This window comes from Impatiens glandulifera, chromosome 2, assembly GCF_907164915.1.
Source record: "Impatiens glandulifera chromosome 2, dImpGla2.1, whole genome shotgun sequence".
Taxonomy (NCBI): Eukaryota; Viridiplantae; Streptophyta; class Magnoliopsida; order Ericales; family Balsaminaceae; genus Impatiens; species Impatiens glandulifera.
Window position 1 is genome coordinate 24841282 of NC_061863.1, and position 16330 is coordinate 24857611.

At 33.6% G+C, this 16330-nt stretch overlaps 1 pseudogene; it reads left to right on the top strand.

Annotated features, from left to right (window-relative positions):
• Nucleotides 1-2221: 2221 nt before the first annotated feature.
• Nucleotides 2222-16245, top strand: LOC124924519 (annotated as a pseudogene).
• Nucleotides 16246-16330: the final 85 nt, after the last annotated feature.

The window sequence follows — 16330 nt, forward strand, 5'->3', positions numbered from 1 at the left end:
TACTAGGTAACTTATTAATGAGATGAGTAGCCATTAATAAAGAAAATGGCTAAAATTTTATAGGCAATTTTGATTGAAGCATTAGGGATCTTCCAATTTGAGTAAGGTGTTTATGTTTACGCTCCACAACTCCATTTTGTTGTGGAGTGTAAACACATGAGGTTTGATGTTGAATGCCAAGATTAGAAAAAAGTTCAAAATATTTTGAATTAATAAATTCAGATCCATTATCACTACGAATTATCTTAACAGATTTTTCATATTGAGTTTTAACCTTATTAAAAAATGATTTTATTGTACTAAAAACTATTATTTTATCAGAAAGCATAAAAGTCCATGTAGTTCTACTATAATCGTCTACAATTGTTAACATATATGGAGTATTGATAATTGAAGACTCTTTGTATGGTCCCCATAAATCAATGTGAATTAATTCAAAAATTGAGTTAGTTTTGGATTGACTAGTATAAAAGGGTGATCTAGTCATTTTAGAAAGAGGGCAAACTTCACAATGTTTAAGTTCATGTTTTATATTTGGAAATATTTTTTGTAAAACCTTATGAGAAGGATGACCAAGTCTTTGATGCAATGTATTACAATCAACTTGAACTGAAAATGAAAACTTTTTATTGATATTAGTCATAGACTGCTGCTCATTACAAAGTTTACAAAATGAAAGATTTTCATTTGCATTAATAGAAGTTGTCATACTACATTGTTTACAAAAGGAATAATTGGTTTTTGTTTTGACAAAATGATCACCATTGAAATCATCCAGATCATTTTCAAAATAGTACAAGTTGTTCACCCTAATTCTCTTTCCTAATATTAAATCTTTCTCAAGGTCCTGCCAAACACAATATGTTGAAGAAAAACAATATTTAACGTTATCAAATTCTAATAATTGTGCAACAGATATAAGGTTGTATTTAAAATCTGAAGAAAACATAACATTTTTGAGGTGCAGATGTTTATTTAAAACAACTGTACCTATTTCTGTAATTAGTTTTTTACTGCCATCTGGTAAAAATAATTCTAATGGTTTAGCAATTGTATGAATATTATTCATAAGTTTTTTATTATTGCAAATATGAGCACTAGCTCTAGAATCAATAATCCAAGTTATACTAAAATTATCAACATGATTAAGATTCATATTAAAATTTAATGTAATGTTATAATGCTTACCTGCTTGAAATTCCAAGTTGTTTTTCTCATTTTCTTTCATATTTTTCATGAAAGCTCGGAACATCTTAAAATCATCAGTAGTTACATTGTCGGGGTTGTTGTTGACATCATACGGAGTGTTGACATCATTCACAAATGTTTTCTTCCTTAGCTCTTTTGATTGTTTAAACCATTCTGGATAGCCAATAAGTTTGAAACAACCTTCTTGAATATGCCCCTTCAATCCACAATGTTTGCAAACTGTATTTTTGTAAGGATTTTGAGAAGTTTTTTCTTTGTCTGTTCCAACCTTATTATTCCTTACTTGACTAGTAGTCATTATTTTTTCAACAGCAAGAGCCACACTTTTATTAAAATCAAGATTTTTATTCTCTTCATTTCTGATGTGGAGAGCACTGAAATTCTCTGTTTTATTTTCATCAATTTTTCGTTTCATCTCAACATTCAAAAGCATAGTATACGCTTTATAAACCGTAGGAGATAGATCAGCAACAAGGATTTGATCAATAATGTGCTCATAACGATCATTGAGTCCCATCAAAAATTGAAGCAATTTGTCATCTTCATCATTTTGAGCAGTATGCTCTCTGCATTTTTCATCTTGACAGTAGAATGTTGATTTTAACACTTTTGATTCATCCCATAAAAGTTTGAACTTGGAGTAATACCTTTCTAGAGTTAGAGAACCCTGTTTCATATTTGTGATTTCCCTTTTTACTCCAAAACTTCTGGGACCGTTGTTCTTTTCATAACGCCTTTTGATCTCAGTCCATAGCTCTTGAGTTGTTTCTGTTTCTTGGAAAATTTCTTGGATCTCACTTGATATTGAATTCATGATCCAAGAATGGACCATTGCATCAACTATCTCCCATTGTTCTGCATCAACTTCATTTTTTGGTCTAGGACATGAACCATCCAAAAACCCTAATTTAATTTTAGCTTTTAGGATTAACCTGATTGATTTGCACCAACTAAAGCAGTTGAATCTTGTTAAGAGTTTTGAGCAGAGAATAGTGTTCGGATCATCAATACTATGGAGCATCAAAGGATCAATATTGTACTTTCTTTTCTGGTTTGCTCCCACTGTTCAGCTTCCCGTTGCGCCTTCTCTTACAGCTTCTCTTCCAACTATGGTGAGTTTAGTTTCTCAATTAAAATCTTTCACCAACGTGCTCTCATACCATGTTAAGCAATTAACAGAAATGGAGAATAATTGAGAACTTTAGAGATTAGGTTTTGAGAGATTAGAAAAATAGTTGAGAGCTTTAGAGATTAAGTTTTGAGAAATTAGAAAACTCACATTTGCTCTTTGAGAGTTTTCTCATTATAAATACTAATAAAATAAACAAACAAGTCTTTTAAGTTACGAGGTAAATACAAAATGATAATGATAAAAACAGTAATAATAAAAACAGTAATAATAAAAAGGTAATAATTCTTTAGTCTTTACCCGGCTTGCTGTTTGGGATTGTGGCATTCTTAGTTTCTTACTTACATATTGTTTTGTCTTTTCTTGTTTCTATCAATAGTATCTACTTTTTTTCTTGTAATGAGTCATTTAAAATTTTCAGTTACTTGATTCACTTGATGATTAATTTGAAAATTTCTCATTTGGATTTGAATAGTAAGAGGTGCCAGAAACGAAGCTTCACGTGGTGGTGGTGCCTGGTGAAGGTCGTGGATTTGGGCGTTGTGGGGGACGTGAAGGTGGATTCAGTAGAGAAGCAGTCAACAATGGGAACTCTTTAAGCGGTAATAATGTGGCTACTGGAGGATATAACAGACGTGCAGAAAATGGAGATGGTGGAAAGACCTTTGAAAGGCGTGGTGGTTATGGAGGGCCTCGTGCAGATAACCGTGGTGGTTATGGTGGACGCCGTGGTGGCTTTAACGATAGTGATGCTCCAGAGGGTGAAAGGCCTCGACGAACATATGACCGCCGCAGTGGCACTGGACATGGGTATGTTCTTTTTCAAATTTATAAATTATTCTGTTATTTGTGTTTTAGTTTTCCGATCTTTGTTATTGCAAATATATTGGAAGTATTTATAATTTACATGCTTTACAGAAATGAAACTAAACGTGATGGTGGTGGCCGAGGAAATTGGGGAACTCAAACAGATGAAGTTGTTCAGTGAGCACTTGTGCCTTTAATATTTATAACAAGGCATTGTTGTTTGATGTGGGTAATTTGAGATTATTTCAAATTAACTCAATGTACAATCAACAATCTACTCTTCAATCATTTTATTCAAATCATCAACCGGAATACCAAACTACCCTCTTTTTAGAAAAGAATTTCAATATATATGTATTATCCTTAATGTTTTTTTACCCAATTAACCTTCATCAAACAAAATTATTTGGAAATAACTAAGATACAACAATGCCCAAGTGTGCTGGTCTGTCATCATTGGAGCTTCTAATTGATATCTAAGAGCATACTCATATCATGAATACAGGGAGGTTCAAGAGCCTGTCAATGAAAATGAGAAGACTGTGGAAACTGATAAACAAGTAGAACAGGAAGTGTCTGGGGATGCTAAGAAAGAGAATACTAAAAAAGAGTCGGAAGAAAAGGAGCCCGAGCCTGAGGATAAGGTATTCTTAGTTGAATCATCATTATTGAAAATACCTGCATAAGTATGCTGTAAGCTTATGGGGGTAATTTTTACCAATTTTCTGTCTGCTACTACTATACATAAAAAGACTCCCATCTTTTTCCTTTATCAATTTTTTTATGATATGTTTATCTTTAGAACATATATTAACTCATATATCAAGTCTGGTATGATAATTTGTGTTGTCTACTGGATCATTGAGCTGTCTCTAGGATTTCATAATTGTTCTATATATTCTTTGAAAATTTGACAGATACTGGTTTCTTTTGGAAATTTATGTCAGATTTCTTATCGAGGTGTGTATCCAGATGGGATCACATTTTAAACAAGATGTATCTGCACTTATAGTTACAGATTAAAGAACTTTTTCTTTTACAAAGTGTTCTAACAAGCTGTGTTAATCACCTACACAGAGTAGCTCAAATCATAAGAGAGGACCAAGAGGCTAAGGTGTCATGTTTAATTCGTACTTAAAGCACCTTGTTTGAAGTGGTGATTATGACTGTGTGGGGGTGGGATGTTGGGCTAGTCTCAAGGAAAAAAATCCCTCATGTGTGAAAAAAACAAACTCTTAGTTTATTTGAGAATTGTGACCAGTATCTTATTCTTGTGAATGATATTGTCAGTTATTCTTCTACAGATTTTACTGTTATTTTTGCTAAAAGACTTAAGTTTGACTTTCATAGCCAGTCATATCTATTGTCTCTTTAGGTTCTTGTCAGCTGATGCTTGGACATTGCATTTTTTTTATAGGAGATGACTCTTGAAGAGTATGAAAAGGTACTTGAAGAAAAGAGGAAGGCTTTGCAGGCATCGAAGACTGAAGAAAGGAAGGTTCCAATTGACAAAGAGTTTGAATCCATGCAGCTATTGTCAAGCAAGAAAACTGATGCAGAGATTTTTGTGAAATTGGTGAATTATCTCTTTTTCTGTTTAAATATAGAGTTCTATTTTATAACATATTATCTCTAATTTATGGTTTATCTTTCTAACTTACAGGGTTCTGAAAAGGATAAGCGTAAAGATGTTACTGAAAAGGAGGAAAGAGCCAAAAAAAAGTATGGCAATATTATACATATTTCTTTTGTTATCACTTAATTGTTATCCTAGCTGATTATCATGTTTACCTTCTTCTTTCATTCATTAATGTTATCCAATTTTATCAAATTTCTTTTCCGTTCTACAAATTTTCATGGAAAAACATGTCCCTTCTTGAATAATTTTCTTTCTAAATATGATTTCATAACTTTTCCAGTATTTCCTTGATCAGTGATGTTTATCACACAACATTGGCTAGAATTTCCTTGATTCAGTACCTCATGGTATGAAACACATTAAAAAGTTGAGTATTTGGAGTTATTTAGGTTAAATGACTAAAATATCATTTGTTTTACCTAATTGTAAACATTAAATTACCTTATTAAGTGTAGGGTCAGCTGAACTCCTCTCAGCAAAGGCCACATACCCTACTAAATTGTATACAGTTTTTTTGTTTTTAATATCCCTTGTTTACCTAATGCAGTCTGTTAGCATAAATGAGTTTCTGAAGCCTGCTGAAGGGGAAGCATATTATGGTCGTGGTAGTGGAGGTCGTGGGCGCGGTGGCTCGAGACCTGGTTATGGTGGAGGAGGGTACAATGTGAAAACTTTTGCTGCTGCTCCTTCCATTAATGCGGCTAATTTCCCATCTCTAGGTGGAAAATAAATCTGTTGTTGGGTTCTCAATTTTTTCTCCAGTCACATTTGCAATTTTTTCTCTTCTTTCATATTGGGAATATTATGATGATAACCATAAGAGGACTAATAATGGCGTCTTGTGTATCAAAGTTAGTCAGTCTGGAAAGAAGATTATGTGCTCCCCTACTACTACTACCCTAAGATTATTTATGTTCTATTATTATGTTCCTTTGGTATATGTTAACAATGATTGTTAGGTTTCACTAAATTATGACTTTCAAGTTTGATCAACAACATTTTTGGGTTCTCCATAAATTTAATGTTGTTTCTTAGGCTATACTTGTTTATCTCAGGTGGTGGGATTTGAAATGCTCATTGATTCATAGGTAACAATTATTCATTAAGATGAGTTTTGATTGACCTTGGTTAATAATGTTTTTGGGTACTCAAAAAGAAAGTTGTTAGGACTTGACTCTTTTGAATTACAAAGAAACATTTAGTGAAAAGTTCTGTGTAGATAATGTTGGTTTCTTTTTGATAGTTTTATAAACTACATTTCAACTATAATCTTGCCTTTGAGTGAAGTGTTTCAACACAGAGACATGGGTCAACTTGAATATTTTCCTAGTGCCATGCATTACTAACTATTTTATAAACTAATATTGAACAAATTCCTAATTTTAGGTGAATAGTTTTCTGCATCTTTCTTTCTCCATCAACACAACCAACATCATTGAATCATAGTTTCTTATTATTCTTCTAATAAGTATGTTTGAAGGTATTCACACACTTGTTTTTTTAGAGTGTATAGATTTGGGTTAGATACAATACAACCCGAATTCATTGTCTTATGACAAGACCAAAGGTTGAAGCAGGGTTACAAAAGAATCATCTATATGATGATGATTAACATGAAATGAAATTGGTTCTATTCTTATCCTTACATAAATAACCATAACCATTTCATTTTTTCAAAACACAAGTCATCTAAGTTAACATTCAGAAATATCTAGTGTTTCAAAACAAAATCCCAACACAAAAACATAGAAAACACATAAAAAGGACGAGAAAATAAAATGACAAGCTGCCGAGGATTATAGATAAGTAGAAAATCCAGCCATGAGTGAACTAATCATCAAAATCCCTCCGGTGGCTACCATCAGAATCCAAGAGATCAACTTCTTCTTCAGAATCAGAATCAGAATCGCCATCATCATCACCAGCACACATTTGTAAAAAATCCATTAGAGCCTTAAAGTTCTCATTATTAGGGTTCACGCTAGAAACCTCTGTTTCGTCCATATAGACATACTCATAGCCATCTCCGCCTTCGATTCCCCGAGCTGGTGCCGGTTCTTTCTCCTGCGAACTGTCGTCAATAGAACCCTCGGGAGGGGTCTGGAAAACCTCATTACCTTTAGGGCTTTCTGGAGGAGAGACCATTACAATTCTTTCTGGCCGCGTATCATCGTCTGTCGGATACGGCGTAAGATCGAAGCCATCATCGTCTTCGGAGAATACCTCAGATTCGCCAGCGAAAGGGCAAGTCTGGAGGTACAATTCCTGAGAGGAACTGATTCTACATTCATCAAGCATATACCCATAAGGATCTTCTTCTTCTACTTCTAGTTTTTCGTTGTTCATCTCGAGAGTATACCTGTAACAGCCAAGATTAAGAGAGAGAGGGAGAGAAATATTGTAATAAGTCTGAAGTCGGTCAAATCCCTTCTTCGTTTAAATCATGATAAAAAATAGGGCAGGCTAAATTACCTGGGCGGCTCTCAAACTATCTCAATCGTTCACTTTTAACCCCTCTTAAACTATCTTAATCGTTCACTTTTAACCCCTCTTAAATTATTTCAATCGTTTACTTTTGACCCTCAAATTAATTTTTGAAACAAATCGCTCCTTCAACTTTTATAAATGTCACCCGTAGCCTTTCCGTTAACTTTTTAATTAAATCTAACCGTTTAAGTTTAAAATATTATTTTTTTATATATTATCTTTAATCTTATATTTTATATTTATATATATAATTATTAAATCGCTTATATATAATATTATATATATATATATATTATTAAATTTTATATAATTATTAAATATTTTATATAATAAATAAATAATATATATATTATTTATTTTTATCTATATATATAATTTATATATATTATTTATTTTTATCTATATATATAATTTAAATATATTATCTTTAACTAATTTATATATAATATTTATATAATATATATTTTAAAAAATAATTTAAGTGTTAAAAGTATTTGAGTAGTTAGAAGGTTACAATTATTTTAATAAATTATTTTTAATATATATAAAACAAAGTTTAAAAATAAATTATATGGATTATCCTTAATCATTAATTATATATATATATATATAAATTTATATAGTTTATAGAATATATATTTTACAAAATAATTTGAAAAATTAAAAGTAATTATAACCTTCTAACTACTCAAATACTTTTAACACTTAAATTATTTTTTAAAATATATATTATATAAATTAGTTAAAGATAATATATATAAATTATATATATATATATAAAAATATATATATATATATTATTTATTTATTATATAAAAGATTTAATAATTATATAAAATTTAATAATATATATATATATAATATTATATATAAGCAATTTAATAATTATATATATATAAATATAAAATATAAAATTAAAGATAATATATATAAAAAAATAATATTTTAAACTTAAACCGTTAGGTTTAACTAAAAAGTTGACGGAAGGGCCACTAGTGACCTTTATAAAAGTTGAAAGGGCGATTTGTTTCAAAAATTAGTTTGAGGGCCAAAAGTGAGCGATCGAGATAGTTCGAGTGTCGCCCAGGTAATTTGCCCTAAAAAATATGTTAAATGTTTAAAAAGAAACTTGAACTTTCACTAAACTTTTAAATTATAATTTAATCTTTTGAGGAATGATATTCTCAACGAACTCTTTAACGAAGGCCACGACAGTTAGGAGAGAGAAAAAACAATTTTTTTTTATTTCTTCATCAACAGGGCTTCATATTTTTGCATTTCTTTCTCTCTCTAAAACATCTCCGGCATCATTTATTTCTCTTCTCCGGCTGCATTTATTTCTCTTCTTCAGCTGCATTTATTTCTCCCCTGAAACTTCTCCATGGTATCCTTTTTAATGATCTTGATTATTTGTTTTTATAGATATAGGATTTAGATTTTCCAGATCTAGGGTTAACATTTACAGATATATTTTTTTATGAATTTATTTCAGAACTGTTTGAACTTTCAGGATACCGAAGCACCGAACTTGAACAACCCAGTAGATGAAAAACTTAACCTGAACAAATCCACCCCTGTTGAACCTGAAAGGTACCCGATTGGTATATAAAAAATGTAAATTTCAATGTGTCAAAATGTCCCAAAACCTACCATTTTTGGACCTGAAATTATGGTTTAGGGACCTTAGAGGGTCATTTCGGGATCCGAAATGGTTGGTTTCAGGACAAGAAAGGGTCTTTTCTTGTCCCGAAATGGGTAGTTTCGGGACACGAAATGGGTGGTTTCGGGACAAGAAATGGTCATTCATTGTCCTGAAATAGTTGGTTTCGGAACAAGAAAGTGTTCTTCCTTGTCCCGAAATGGGTGGTTTTGGGACAAGAAATAGTCATTCCTTTTCCTGAAATGGGTGGTTTCGGGACAAGAAAGGGTCTTTCCTTGTCCTGAAATGGGTGGTTTCGGGACAAGAAATGGTCCTTCTTTGTCCCGAAATGGGTGGTTTCGGAACAAGAAATGGTCATTCATTGTCCTGAAATGGTTGGTTTTGGGACAAGAAAGGGTCATTCCTTGTTCCGAAATGGGTGGTTTCGGGACAAGAAAGGGTCCTTCCTTGTCCTGAAATGGGTGGTTTCGGGACAAGAAAGGGTCCTTTCTTGTCCCGAAATGGTTGATTTTGGGACAAGAAAGGGTTCTTCCTTGGCCCGAAATGGGTGGTTTCGGGATAAGAAATGGTCATTCCTTGTCTCGAAATGGGTGGTTTCGGGACAAGAAAGGGTCATTCCTTCTTTTGAGCACAACCATACATTAAGCCCTAAGAGAATACGTCATGTTAGATACTACAAAGTAATTGACGGAAATATAAAGAGAAAATTGAATACAAACGATGAAGCTGAAATAATTGTGGCCAAAACATTTCAATCACTTGTAGTTGAAGCTGGAGGGTATGAAAACATGTCTTTCGATGAGAGAACATGTAAAAATTACGTTACTGAAGAACGTAGGTTGAGGTTAAGGAGTGGGGAAGATGAAGCACTCACTAATTATTTCTTAAGAATATAAACCAGGAACACAAACTTCTTCTACCTTATTGATTCGGACGAGGAATCCCGAATTAGAAACGTGTTTTGGGCAGATGGTAGGTGCATGGCTGCCTTTGAAGATTTTCACGATGTTATCTCTTTCGATACAACCTATTTGACAAATCGCTATGACATGCCGTTCGCTACGTTTGTTGGGGTTAATCATCATGGTCAGTCAATTTTACTTGGATGTGGGTTATTGTCAAGTGAAGATTCAAATTCTTTCACTTGGTTGTTTAGAACTTGGTTGAAATGTATGGATGATAGACCTCCAAATACCATAATCACAGACCAATGTCGATACATGGCGATTGCAATTGAGAAGGTATTTCCTAAAACTCATCATCGATTTTGTTTGTGACATATAATGAAGAAACTTCCTATAAAACTTGGAAACCATACTGAATACCATCTAATAAAGAAGAGGCTGAAAAACATAGTATACAACTCCATAAATATTCAACAATGCGAAGAGGATTGGAATAGACTAATTGAAGATTATCAGTTGGAAGATAATGTTTGGTTGAAATCTTTGTATTTGGAAAGATCTAAATGGATACCTGTTTATGTGAAAGGACAATTTTGGGTCGGGATGTCAACATCTCAACGGAGTGAAAGTATGAACGCCTTCTTTGATGACTACGTGCAGTCCAAAACATCCCTTAAATAATTCGTCGAGCAATATGATAGGACTTTGTTGAGAAATATCGAGAGAGAAAAGAAATTAGATTTCCAATCGTTTAATTCTTTGATACCAACTGTCAGTGGATTTGCCTTTAAAAGGCAATACCAAACCTTCTACATTCCAGATATATTTAGATTGGTTCAAGAAGAAGTTAGAGGTTTAATGTTGTGCGACATCTCAGTCATTGAAGAGGAAGGGTCATCTTGTATATTTAGAGTTGAGGAAATCATTTTGGGGGTTAATGGAGAACATGTAAGAGATGTTTCTTACAAAGTACATTACACCGAAATGGATTGTAATGTGAAATATCAATGTCGATTGTTTGAGTTCAGAGGTATTTTGTGTAGGCATATCATGGCTGTGTTGAAAAAAATGAGGGTGAATGAGGTACCAATATATTAAATAATGGACAGGTGGCGTAAAGATATTAAGCGTGGTTATCAAAATATCACCAACATTTATGATTTAGATATGTCTGTGGAAGAAAAAAAACGTCACAGTAGTCTAACTCGATTGATGTAAGAGGTTCAACAAGTTGGAGTAAAATCTAAAGTCAATTGTTCTTTTTGGATGAACGGAATAAAAGGCTTGATGAAACAGTTTATGTCACTTAATCATGGAAGCACTGAAGCATCTAAAGACAAAAGCACAGAAGCATCTCCATCTCCATCTCCATTTCAATCTCCCGCTACATCCATTTTGATACACTCTCCTAAAAAAGTTAGAAGTCGAGTATGACCACCAACAAAGAGGAAACAATCTTTAATTGAAAGAATCTCCAAGACTTCGAGATCAAAAAAGAAGGGAAATACGGCCACAACATCTACAGTTTTGGATTAAACACAACAACAATAACAACAATGGAATGATCCACTTTCAACTCAATGATCCTTCACATCACTTTTGTCCTCTCAAATATATGTCGAAGATAATGCGTGTGGGGATAACATTCAACGAATATAGTAACTTATTTGAACATGTTGTTGTCACTTTGAATATTTTTAAATTTTTGTATATCTTTAACGAAGATAGTAACTTATTTGATCATGTTGTTGTCACTTTTAATATTTTAACATTTTTGTCACTTAGAATATTTGATCAAGAGTGGTTTCTTGTCCCGAAACCAAGCTTTCAAGACCCAAAATGGTGGTTTCTAACCCGAAATGTTGTGTTTCGGGACCTGAATTGTTGTGTTTCAGGACCCGAAATGGTTGTTTTCGGGATCCAAAAAGTGGTTTCTTATACTAATTATTTATACTTAGTTTTTCTTGTCCCGAAAGTGTGGTTTCGGGACCCGAAATGTTGGTTTCGGGACATGAAATGTTGGTTTCGGGACCCAAAAGAAAGCTTAGTTTCGTTCGGGACATGAAATTTTGGTTTTGGGACCCGAAAGCTTGGTTTCGGGATCCAAAAGGTTGGTTTCGGACCTAAAATGTTGGTTTCGAGACTAGAAAATGGGTTATTTCCGGACTCGAAAAGGTTATAATTGATTATAATTGATCATCATTGAAGACTAGAAAATAATTGATTGTAATTGAATACTAGAAAATAATTGATTATAATTGAAGACTAGAAAATAATTGATTATAATTGAAGAGCGTTCATATTGTTTACATACAACTTATATGATTCAGGACAATCTACTTTTAAAATTTCTAAAAAATTCCGAAAGATAGTTCCCAAATTTTGGTTTAATTTTGAACGAATGATGGCTGTAGTGTATTTGAATCGTAAAGCTTCAATTACTGACATTGCCTACAAAAAATGATAATTCAGCAGTTATTAAAATGTGAAAATATGTAAAACAAATAAAATGTGAAAATATGTAACTTACATTTTGTATGTTAAAATCACAATTCCAATTTGCATCGCCCATGTATGTTTGAATATGTCTCATACAGTATATTGCGCAATTATTTTTATTTGAAGCGTCTTGCCAAGCTAATTTCAAAACTTTGAACGGGAATTTAGCAATTTTGGTTGCGATATTCACGTCGATAGTTTTGAAGAACTCCACAAAGTTTTCTACATGTTTTACCAAAGAAGTTAATAAACACTTAATAATACATTAAGTGTAAAAAATACTTCAACATTACCAGCTTCTGAGTTGTGACATATTTATCTTCTCATGCCATATCTGGGTCTAGTGGGAGGTTGTCGATGATTTCGATTACTCTCTTTCGCATATTGATGACAACAATGTAATAGTGACTCTCTTTCAAAACTGGGAATAATATCTGCAAAAATATGACCAAGATTCAGATGATATATATGAGAAAGAATCAGATGATATAAAAATATTGGACTTACCAGATTAGCAGTTTTCATGTCTGCGGGTGTTATTTTGAAAATTCTCATTTCTTCAATTATTCTTTGAATACAAGTTTCTTTAAGTTCTCAAATGTCATGCAAATGAAAACAACATCACAATAAGACCATTGGTTTAAACAACAATGAAAGATATAGTGACTTACATTTACGATTGTCAAAAAAATTATTCTCCCTTTGGAATCGATTTTACTAATTTCACATTGAAGGTTTGCTCACGCATCAACAACACCACTTTCAACATGGCAATTACTTTTCATAGATAGAAATTGCCCTATGTTGATTTTTGTAAAATTGGATACATACAATAATTCCTTCCTGAAACCACATAAAGAAGAAAACAAAATTAAAAAACGGTTTTGGGACAAGAAACCACGGTTTCGGGACAAGAAACCACCATTTCGGGACTCGAAACAATCCTTTCGGATCCCGAAACAATCCGTTTCAGAACCAGAAATAATCTTTTCAGGTCCCGAAACTCACCTTTCAGGACCTGAAACAATCCGTTACAGGACCAGAAACAATCCTTTCAGATCCCGAAACCAACCTTTTTGGGTCCCGAAACCAACCTTTCGTGTCCTGAAACCACCCTTTTGGGTCCTGAAACCAACATTTAGGGACCCTGAATTCAGCCAAACCACCATTCAACTGAAAGATAAAAACAATTATTAACTTAACTTGTTTCCTCATCATCTTCATTTGAATAAATGATCCCCAAAACGACTTCATCTCGGTATTCTATGAATTTGCCAACTTCGAATAAACTTTGATATTTTTGCTTGATCATCTTAACATGTGAAGATTGAAGGAGTGCTGGAATTTGCATTTCCATAACTGTCAGGAGATTATTCATCTTTTTCTTTTGAGCCACCAATTCTCCTCCAGTCACCACCTCTTTAGGTACTTCCTCTTCGTGACCACCTCTTTTTGTACCACCACATCAGACTCGAAGTTCTTCTGTTGATTTATTTGCTTGTTTTGCGTAATATATGGAGATTGAAGGCGTGCTGGAATTTTCATTTTTCGCAGGGAATTTTTTCTGAGTTTTTTGGGAGCCGCCACTTCAGGTACATCCTCTTCAGGTACTTCCTCATTTTGACCCCCCTGATCATGACCCGCCTCATTTTGACCGGCCTCCTTGTGACCCCATCATCATGAGCCGCCTCATTTTGATCGGCCTCCTTGTGACCCCTTGATCATGACCCCCCTCATTGTGTACCCCATCTTCTGCAGTGGGTGTTCCATCTTTGAAGTATCTTTGCATGACATCCCTAAAACGTTTATTCTTGTCCATTGTTGTGTATATGATGTGGATGACGTTGTCATACAATGGCGTTGTATCCCATTCTGAACTTAAAGATGCCAAATTTATCGTGGCTTTGTCCAACATCAATGTACATTTACAAATGCACTCCAAATTCTCTGTAAAATTCATATTTGCGTTCCCAGGTTCTTCTGTGTTCAGAGGTGTTATATTCAGAGGTGGTAGTGAATTAAAAGGTGGTGAATTCATAGGTGTTGCCTTCTTCTTAGGTGCTTCCTTCTTAGGTGCTTCCTTCTTAGGTGCTTCCTTCTTAGGTGCTGCCTTTTCAGGCTCAGACACCCCACGTATGCATCCTCATTCTCCTCCACATTCATATTCACCTCCTCGTTCGCCCCCTATCCTGATATGTCTTTTCGTACTCCCTCTCATCCCCATCTGTCTCCTCGTTCTGAAGTGGAATGCGTCCAACAACGCTTCCACGTTAGAATTCTCCATTTTCCCACTCTGTATCCAGCCTAAACTTTAACGTCGTGTCATTCCAACATGACAGTATAGGAAATCGTCGCTCATTAACTCCTCCCAGTTTAGGGTTGCTCACCCTATACACGTAGCACAGCTGAAAACAAACATATGTTAAAATCAATTACTGTTGATCATTATTGTGTGGGGTGGGATGTTGGGCTAGTCTCCTCAAGGAAAAAAATCCCTCATATGTGGAAAAAAATAAACTCTTAGTTTATCTGAGAATTGTGACTAGTATCTTATTCTTGTGAATGATATTGTCAGTTATTCTTCTACAGATTCTACTGTTATTTTTGCTAAAAAACTTAAGTTTGACTTTCATAGTCTCAGTCATATATATTGTCTCATTAGGTTCTTGTCAGCTGATACTTGGACATTGCATTTTTTTTTATAGGAGATGACTCTTGAAGAGTATGAAAAGGTACTTGAAGAAAAGAGGAAGGCTTTGCAGGCATCGAAGACTGCGGAAAGGAAGGTTCCAATTGACAAAGAGTTTGAATCCATTCAGCTTTTGTCGAGCAAGAAAACTGATGAAGAGATTTTTGTGAAATTGGTAAATTATCTCCTTTCCTGTTTAAATATAGAGTTTTATTTTATAACATACTCTCTATAATTTGGGGTTTATCTTTCTAATTTACGGGGTTCTGAAAAGGATAAGCCTAAATATGTATGGCAATATTATACATATTTCTTTTGTTATCACTTAATTGTTATCCTAGCTGATTATCATGTTTACCTTTTTCTTTCATTCATTAATGTTATCCAATTTTATCAAATTTCTTTTCCGTTCTACAAATTTTCATGGAAAAACATGTCCCTTCTTGAATATTTTTCTTTCTAAATATGTTTTCATAAGTTTTCCAGTATTTCCTTGATTAATGATGTTTATCACACAACATTGGCTACTATTTCCGATTCAGTATTTCAGGGTATGAAACACATTAAAAAGTTGACTATTTCGAGTTATTTAAGTTAAATGACTAAAATGTCATTTGTTTTATCTAATGGTAACATTAAATTACAATATTAAGTGTAGGGTCAGCTGAACTCCTCTCAGCAGAGGCCACATACCCTACTAAATTGTATATCAGTTTTTTTTGTTTTTAATATCCCTTGTTTACCTAATGCAGTCTGTTAGCATAAATGAGTTTCTGAAGCCTGCTGAAGGGGAAGCATATTATGGTCGTGGTCGTGGCAGAGGAGGTCGTGGGCGCGGTGGCTCGAGACCTGGTTATGGTGGAGGAGGGTACAATGTGGAAACTTTTGCTGCTGCTCCTTCCATTAATGCGGCTAATTTCCCATCTCTAGGTGGAAAATAAATCGGTTGTTGGGTTCTCAATTTTTTCTCCAGTCACATTTGCAATTTTTTCTCTTCTTTCCTATTGGGAATATTATGATGATAACCATAAGAGGACTAATAATGGCGTCTTGTGTATCAAAGTTAGTCAGTCTGGAGAGAAAATTATGTGCTCTCCCCCTACTAATACTGCCCTAAGATGATTTATGTTTTAATATTATGTTCTTTTGGTATATTTTAACAATGATTGTTAGGTTTCACTAAATTATGACTTTCAAGTTTGATCAATAACATTTTTGGGTTCGTTTCTTAGGCTATACTAGTTTATCTCAGGTGGTGGGATTTGAAATGCTCATTGATTCATAGGTAACAATTATTCATTAAGAT